At 44.9% G+C, this 8,981-nt stretch overlaps 1 pseudogene; it reads right to left on the bottom strand.

Moving 5' to 3' along the window:
* Positions 1-4,648: 4,648 nt before the first annotated feature.
* On the bottom strand, positions 4,649-5,056 carry LOC118980478 (protein mago nashi homolog; annotated as a pseudogene).
* Positions 5,057-8,981: the final 3,925 nt, after the last annotated feature.

Raw genomic sequence — 8,981 nt, 5'->3', positions numbered from 1 at the left:
GGGGTGACTTTTTGTGTAGCCATTTCAATAGTGAAGATAGAAGAAAATATGTATTTTTGGCATATTACGCTTTATTATTTCACAAAAAAGCAAAAATGAACTGAAACACACAAAAAGGTTTTTGCAGTGTATGGAAAAGGCTCTGTTCCTGATTGAATGTGTCAGGAGTGTCTTGTAAAGTTTTTTGGTACTACTGACATTTTGGCCAAATAATCCTTTGCTGTGGGGCTGTCTTATGCATTGGAAGATGTTTAGCAGCACCTCAGGCCTCTACCCAGTAGAAGACAATAGCTGAATACAGCCAACATACTCAAAGTATCCAAATCAATAAAGTTAGTCATGAAAATGAAAAATGTTTCATTTATTTTACAGAAAAAAATTAAATGGCATTCTGGCCAACCCAGTTCTAAATAAGCCTCTCCAGAGATGGCAGAGTCTGTACTGTGCTTTCCAAGAAATCTGAGAAAAGTGGGTATTGTTTTAACACCCACAATATAGGCAGTGGTTAAAATAATTCATTTTTCCTATGAAATAGTTCATAATAGGATTATATAAAGGCTAGCAGGACATCAAGAGAAACTCAGCCTGTCTATTCTCAAGTTTATCACCATCCCTATACACTCACATCTATACAATTCCATATATCAGCATGGGATTTTCTTTTCTTTTCTTTTTCTTTTTGGCTGTTTCACTGTTTTGTTCTAGCTAGAAGAAGAATTTCCCATCCTTTAAATCTGCGATTTTCAAAACGATGTTTCTGCGTGTCACAAAGTGTCACTGGAGAGAGAGATGCCTTGTAACGGTTTAGAAACCTAATACCATGACACCGGTGGCCCTACGATGAGGATGGAGACCAGCAGAGTGGATGGTACCATTGTTCTGGAAACGGACTACGAATAAAGGAGATACGAAGAAAAGGTAGGCAGTGCTGATTGACAGACCATTTCTTACGTTATTAGAACTGCATTCTATTTTGGGAAAAGAAATTCATAAACCCGGAGTGTTGATGTTTATAAATTATTTCCTTTATTTCTTATGAAATTTTATGAACCGGGGATACTGCTTCCATGACTACCGTTTTTATACATATTTGATTACCTTATATTGTAATTTACAACTCAGATGTGCACGGCTCAATGACCCAGCCGGGTTAGAACCCAGCAGGTTTATATTTTGCTTGGCCCTGGGCACAAGTAATAACATCCCAGCTCTAGGTAGTGCTGGGGTTGATGGAATGAAGTCACCTGCATTTTTACATTAAAATGATCCTCTGTGTAATAAATACAACCGACAGTAGTACATGACTATCGTTATGAAAAATATGTTGATAGCAATATAGTCTTAAGTACTGAAGAAACTGCCGATTAAAATTTTATGTCCTTTGTTACCATCTAAATGCGAAACAGATGTCCACATTGACAGTTTACTGCCCAATATTCCTAACAAAAGTCTTAGTTAATATTATTTTTTTAATACCCATGAAAACCCTGAACGAATCTGCCATTTATTTTCATAGTTGTTTCCTGTTTATTATTCCTGTATGTTCTTTGAGGGAATGTGAGCATTTGAAGGGTTGAAACCTAGAGCAAGTTTCCGTGGCAATGGCGGAGGCCTCTGGGTTTCAGTGTCAGCCACGTCGCACTGAGAGTTGGCTCCCTTGTTGGGGGCAGTGACCTGGGGACACACAGACACACGCTCCCTTCAGCCTCTCACCTTTCACCTGGTCAGGGGACCAGGTGGCAGATTTGCCTGGGTCCTGCGAGCTTCCTGGAACGGGCACTATTTGGGCTAAAACTGGGCAAGTCCTAGGCACACTGTGTGGGAAGAATACGGGGAGCCATTGGCCGGCCAGTGGTCGCTACTGCTTTGCTTGTCAAGAGCTCCTTGGATCCGTCCCCCACCCTGTTTGATGGGGAGGGGTTTCTACCCATTTGCTTCTTATGTTGTGAAGGGTGGAGACCACGTAGAGTTACCACCACGCTGTTTGTCAGCCAGGAAAACGTTAAACACCCATACCAGATAAAATGTACTGCATGTATAATTTGGTACTATTTTTTATCCAAGAGCAGGCCTTTAAATAGTCACAGAGACATGAAATAATAATTTGTAGTTATCACATTCTTTAATTGTGGCCTATATATCACTGTAAATAGAAGGAAGCTATTTGCCCTTATCATTATTATTATATAGTGTCCACTAGTTACATTTTCTGTATGTTGCATTTGTTTCATCAAAAACACTGTCAACATTACTGCCCACCAATCTTTTTTTTTTTGACTGAGAGTTGTAGCATCTGACTTGAGGCCATTACAATAAATATTTGTAATTTGGATAGTGGTGATCCTGGTAAATTATAATGATATTTTAGAAGGACAATATCATGAGGTAACCATGGAAATCATGATTGATGTTTGCAGAACTTTTGGGTCATTGTATTAAAGTAACATTTATTAATGTAAAATTTTCAAAGATAAGAAACAACAGAAGTGAGTTACTAAACAGATAGCAAGGTATAACTCATAATTAGAGGAAATAAATCCTCATAAATTCTTCTTCTATTTTTGAATTTCATTGAAGAAAGTGAAGGTATGTACAATAAGGACCCCAGGGCTATTTCTCTATGATTAAAAATATAAGTCAAATCCATATGTCTCTTATCTAAAAAATAGGAAACACAATTTATCCAGGGCAATCATATTAATTATTTATTTGCCATCAAAAATCACTGACATAGAAAACAGGACTCAAGGGTAAACATTTTTCTTATAGTAGGTAATAAGACAACTATAAATATGTAATTCAAATGCAGTAAAAAGTTTGATTAGTTTTTATTTAATCCTTCATAAAAGAATAAAATTAACCTCCCAAACTATCCCCTGTGTTTTTAACGACAATCTCAAATAGAAAGACCCGAGGCGATGGCCAGAACTCCCCAAACTGTGGCCCCAAATAATGGCTCTGATTCTACTTCTCATTGCACAGCCTCCTCCACTAACTCAATACACTGGCGACTCCCTCCAGCACATGCCCTTTTGTTCCAGTGGGGTCAGTTGGCCTCCTCCTAAGCTCCTTTTAAAGAGTTTCTGCTGGTGGCTGGAACAATGGGTCTGCCTCTGGTCTCATTTGGTGTCACCCAGTAATGTGCTACGTGCTCTTGTCACTCGGGGCTGCGAGTAGGAGCAGCGCACAGCTGCCCAGGAGAACAGGGGCACGAGCCCAAGAATGAGACCGAGAATGTGTCAGCACGCCCTGCCACCGTACATTAGACATTCTCACGATTTAGACAGGACAGGGATCACTGTATTTATGTGAGAGGAGTCTGGATGCCCAGGGAGTGACTGATTTTAAAACCAAGTCAAACGCTCTTATGCTGTAATCCCAAACCTTGGAGGCACAGAGGCGGCTGTCTTTGGGATAGAAGCGTGGCACTTGTTCACTGTGCCTGGAATTTATTTTTGTGTAAATGAGTGGCGGGTCCGCGATGGATGTGTGTCCCAGGCTCCCTGAGTGATGGCTGACTTGCTGTCTCCTTGGCTGGGCCACAGGGCCCAGTGGTTTGGCCCAAATCAGCTTAGATGCTGCAGGGAAGGTTCTTGTGGGTGAGACTGACACAGTTCATGGGTTTTCAGGGAGTCACATACCACAGTTACGTGGGTGGGCCTCTTTTAATCCATGGAAGACCTCTATAGCAAAGACAGAAGTTTTCCAAAGAAGAGGAAGCAATTTTGCCTGGAGACTACAGCCCAGAAGCCCTGTCCGAGTTTTCGGTCTACTGGCCCGCCCTACAGATTTGGGGCTCAGGACCACAACTTCCCCTCCTACCTGAATGTCCAGCCTCCCGGCCTCCAGCCTCCCGGCCTCCAGCCTCCCGGCCTCCAGCCTCCCGGCCTCCAGCCTCCTGGTGAGCTGAATTTGTCCTCTCCCTGGCGAGCTCCCTCTCTCTCCGAGGACACCAGTCGTAATGACTCGGGGCCACACACCTTCACTCACTTAACCTTAATTACCTCTTTAAAGGCCCTTCCCCCAAATGCAGCACATTCGGAGGTACTGGGAGTTAAGACTTCAATGTGTGAATTTTGAGGGAACACAGTTCAGCCCACAATGCCCATTTTTGAGATAACAATACTGAGACACAGAGTTGTCGAATAATGTTCCAAGCCACTGAGTAAATGTAAAAACTAGATTAGAAACACAGGGAAGTTGTCACCAACATATACACCATTAATCGTTTACAAGTAAAATGATTGGAAACAGTACCTTATGATCATGAAATTTAAATTGTGCTGATGTTTGGAAATCCATGGAAACTAATTTCAAGTAAGCAGTTTTTCAAAATTCAAAATGTCATCTGTCCTCAAGGTAGGTTAGCTCTGAAGAATTTTTTTTGGCTTTGGTAAGTTTTATTGGTGCAAAATTTCAACAAAAAGTGTCTTTTATGCACAGGATTTAATGTGTGTGGGCACTGTCCAACCCACTTGGACAAAAGTGAAGATAACCATTAAGCCTATTTATATATTTTCTTATTTTCAATTTGCATACAAAAATGAGTCTGCTTCACATACATAAAAATCCCGAGAGTGTAAACGAGAAATAACCCCGCTTTACCAATCCATTAATTAAATACAAAACAGCTCAAGAAACACATAATTCAGATTGGTTTCATCTTGAAATGTCATCCACTAAGACTGAAAACTAAACATTTCAGGCCCGTACCAAGTTGTAAAATACTCGAAGGCCTTCGGGACCCTTTGACTGATTTACGTCAATGAGAGAACCTGTTTTTGATGCAGTGATAGAAATGTGTTCATCTCCAGTTACAATTTCAAGCTCCTGCTGGCCACCCTGTCAGGGGGAGGCCACAGAGCATCATCTTTTGTAATTTCGCTGTCATCAAGGATCCTCTTCGGTTCTTCCATCACAGTCTTGTGGACCGATGCCTCTTTTCTGATCATGACGTCACTTTTACAGTTGCTGTTGTTGGACTATCTAAGCTTTCCGTTCGGCCAGAACTCGAACCCCAGAAACTCGTGTCCAAACTTGCCCTTGTGCCCCACGTAGGAGCAAGAACAGAAGTCGCTGGCCGAAGACGTCTTATTTGATGTAAGGCATTTCCTTAGGCGAGCGCCGGTGAGCCTGTCTTCTGTGAGCCAGATGACGTGGAGACCCCACGCTCACAATGTAATTTAGCTTCCTGGGACGACGCCTGTTCAGTGGAGCGCCCCTCTTTGGTAGCGCCCCTCCCTCCTGACGCTTTTGGTTTCTAAGAGTATCTGGTGTCCGGAGTGTTTGGATAGTCTCTGAGCAGTGAGGTATGGGTGGACATGGTGTAATGGTCCCCATCCCCGGCCTGGTCCTTAATATCACCTCACTCAGGGACCTTCTGCAGGGGTTGCCTCGGTGACCTTCAGGATTCTGACATAAGGAAGCACCTCCTAACATGCATGGAACATACTTGGGCGAACAAGCAGCCTGTGTTTCACAAGGCCCCTGGGACATGTGTGTTTATACGTTAGAATAAAACACCGTGGCTCCCAGGTTCTGAGCCCTGGACCAGCTGTAGGGACATCACCGGGTTCTCGTTAACACATGAATTCTTGGTATCTACCCCAGAGCTAAGGAACCACAGCCGGTACCTATGCTCTTTCCTTTCTCTCCACGTCCCATGCTGGCTTCTGGAAGCCTCGTTGGTCAGAAAGAAAACTTTACTTGCTCGCCCTGGCTGGTGTGGCTCAGTGGATTGAGCCCTGGCCTGTGAACCAGAGGGTTGCTGGTTCCATTCCCAGTCAGGGCACACGCCTGGGTTGCGGGTCAGGTCCCCAGTAGGGGGCACATGAGAGGCAACCACACATTGGTGTTTCTTTCCCTCTCTTTCTCCCTCCCTTTCCCTCTGTCCAAAATAAATTTAAAAGAAAAAAACTTTACTTGTTCAACAGGGAGAAAATGATTTAAAAAGTGACAAAACACTGGGGTATTAATTATATGTTACAAAGACAATTGATGCCACACCTAATCTAAGTGTGTCCTAATTACTTATCAAATGGATGATTAACTTCACATCCCAGAGATCACGCTCGCATTATTTTTCTCTTTTTAATTACAGATTTGGTACATTTTTATTAACTTTTAGAAACAGACTATTAGTGTGGTTCAATCATAACTCAAGGGTTTGCATCAAGGGTTTGATGTCAGTGTTTTTTTCTCACCTGAGAATATGTTCATTAGATTTTAGAGGGAGAGAAACACCAACATGAGAGAGAAACATCTGTCGGGTGAGTCCCACTGCATCCCAGCCGAGGATCCAACCCACAACCCAGGAATGTGCCCCTACCGGGGATCGAACCCGCAAACTTTTGGTGCATGGGACAACACTCCCACCAACTAAGCCAGCATGCCAGGGCTCAATGCATTTTAACAGATTATTTGCTGAGAAGGAGTCTGTCAGGTTCAGTTCGGGGTTATTTTTATGCAGTCTCACAATGGATGGCAATTAGTCCATGATTTACATAAACACCCTGTAAGGCGTCAGTTTTGTGTCCTGGTGCCAAGAGACGATGCAGATTGTACTTCAGGTGCCAGGAGCTGCCCAGAGCAGGAGACGGTGGGAGACACAGGTTTGGTTCGGAGACGGGCGGCTGGGTCTGGGCTGCACATGCGCATGGAGAGCTTTCAACAACTGAGCCTCCCAACCGATCCCTCTCCCTGAGCTCTAACCTGGGGCCAGGCCTGGGCCTGGGGCCGTGGAAAAGCTGAGGATTCGGATGGGAAGCCAAGGCTGAGAATCACTCCTGCAGAAAGACCAGAGAGGAGTCCAACGCCCACCTTGAAGGGGGGCCGCGCCCAAATGACTCAGCCCTCACCTTTCAATAACCGTCCAAGGAAGACGGCTAAAAATCAATAAAACCTTGCCAATACCAAGCCAAATCTTTAATTAAATAAATAGCAGGGGATTTTAACGCAGGAGAAGAAAACCACACAATTTTGTTTCCTGTTAGATTCATGGGATGGGTGTAAAAGGCAGGTTAACTTGGGGGGAAAGTACAAAGTGTAAGACTGGACTCATTTCTGTGCCCCCTTTTGGTTATAATGCGTGACTTTTGCCTTTTCGGGTTGAGCTCTCTGGAGGGAGGTTAATTGGCTTTAATTGATTGCTGCTAACACACGTCATAAGGAGAGCCCCGGAATCCAAGTGCCCGTTCAGTGTGAGAGAACTCTTCCCCACACACTTACCTCCCTAACTCTTTCTAGTCCCTCTTCCTTTGTCGGGAAGAAGAATACCGTGCCCACTGAAGGCATGCTGGCCTCGGCATGTCACCTTGGGGTGGCTCAGTCCCCAGCAGAGGCCGGTGCTGTGGCATTCGTTTCTGCACTCAGAATGAGCCCACATGCCTCAGCAGATTTGGGGAGAAGTGAGTTTCTTGGGGAGACAAATACTATGGGCAATTGCTAAGAGCCCTTCAGGTGTCACCTCACGAGTGTCTTCTTCACCTGGGGATTCAAGACCTGGTCCCTGCAGGAAGCAATACGTTGGTTGGGTTCACCCTGATTTCTTTGCAAAGGGACCGTCTACTTTTCGCTCCTGTAAGCCCTGTGCTCCAGCTAAAAGTCTGTAATCACTGAGGTTGGCATAGGTCCTTTGTCTTTCTCTTTCCTCTGCTTCTTTTCACGATATTTTCTTCATCTGAAAATCCTGCGCGAGGCCAACTTTCTTCCCAGGGGAGCCATTCTTGTCCCTTCTGGTCCAGAGCAGTTTTTTTCCCATCATTCCTGGAGTGCACATACTTCTCCAGCTTTGCAGTTGTGATCTTATTCTTCTCTCTGGCATTGCTTCTGGTGTTGCTATTTTTAATTTCAATATGAGGAGTTTTAATATGAGGAGAGGAGTTTTCCCCTCCCCCCCAAAATGATAAGTATCTTGGATGCAGAAAGCACACAGCGTACTTGTTTGATTCCGCCACCACCCCCTCCCGAATCCCACCCTCTCCCCTGCGGTGGTGCCTCGTAGGTGCTGGGCGTTCTGTACAATCAATGCAAACCACAGGGACCAAGGTACCGACGAGGACAGGGAGTGCGGGCCGAGCAGCCGGGGCAGCCCTGGAGCAGCGTGGAACTGAGCGCATGTCCGCTCTGAGCCCGGACACCCAGGCGTTCTGGGACTGCTCAGGGACCTGCCCAGCAGGGTGTTCGATTCTGGGAGAGGAACCCCAACTCTTGGGCTATGAAGAGTTTAACCATTGTTGATGGAGAAACAGGAGACCCTCTCTGAACGTGATCAGGCTCTGGGACGACATAAAGCTGTACAGGGGCAGAGCCTCCGCGCCCGCACCCCCCCCCCCCAGACTCTGCCAAGCTTCAGCTGGGGACTGAGTCACAGCTGTCCTTGTGGGCTCAGCGCCCATCTGCGCAGGTGAGACGTGGTTCTGTGCTGGGGGTAGCATCAGCGTTGACTGTGACTATTTACCTAAAACGCCAGGTTTCATTCAATTTCTAGGGGCGTTTCCAGATGGAAGCTCCTTTCCCCAGATGCCCCCCTGCCGTCATAGGACCAGCCTGTTAGAGGAGACAACCTCTCTCACGTTTTTTACGTTACCCACATGAGATGGCTGACATTTGACCCTTTTTTGACCTATAAAATTCAATGTTATAATGTTAAACCTAATACACAGATATAATATGCACTTTCATATATGTAGTGACAAATACCAAGAAAGTTATATAATAGGAAAATACCTGAGCAATACGTTATGTCAGATTTGAAAAGTAGTCTTTGGCATACTTGAGACATTTCAAATATGTTCTGGCCATCCCTCCCTTTTGATTAATTTTAACTTCAGCTAATGTCTTTGAAGAGATTTCCTTTGACTCCGGAAGCTCCCTGAAACGCCCCCAGTCTTACCCTGAAGGACAGAGACGTGAGATTCTGGGGAACGCGGGGATCGGGTACAAACTCCCCTGCTGTTTGCACACCTCAAAAAGCCCACACT

Source organism: Sturnira hondurensis, unplaced genomic scaffold (assembly GCF_014824575.4).
Source record: "Sturnira hondurensis isolate 20B ecotype Veracruz unplaced genomic scaffold, ASM1482457v3 Scaffold0001872, whole genome shotgun sequence".
Classification (NCBI taxonomy): Eukaryota; Metazoa; Chordata; class Mammalia; order Chiroptera; family Phyllostomidae; genus Sturnira; species Sturnira hondurensis.
Note: the sequence above shows the minus strand (reverse complement) of the source record. Positions and strands in the feature narration are given on the sequence as shown.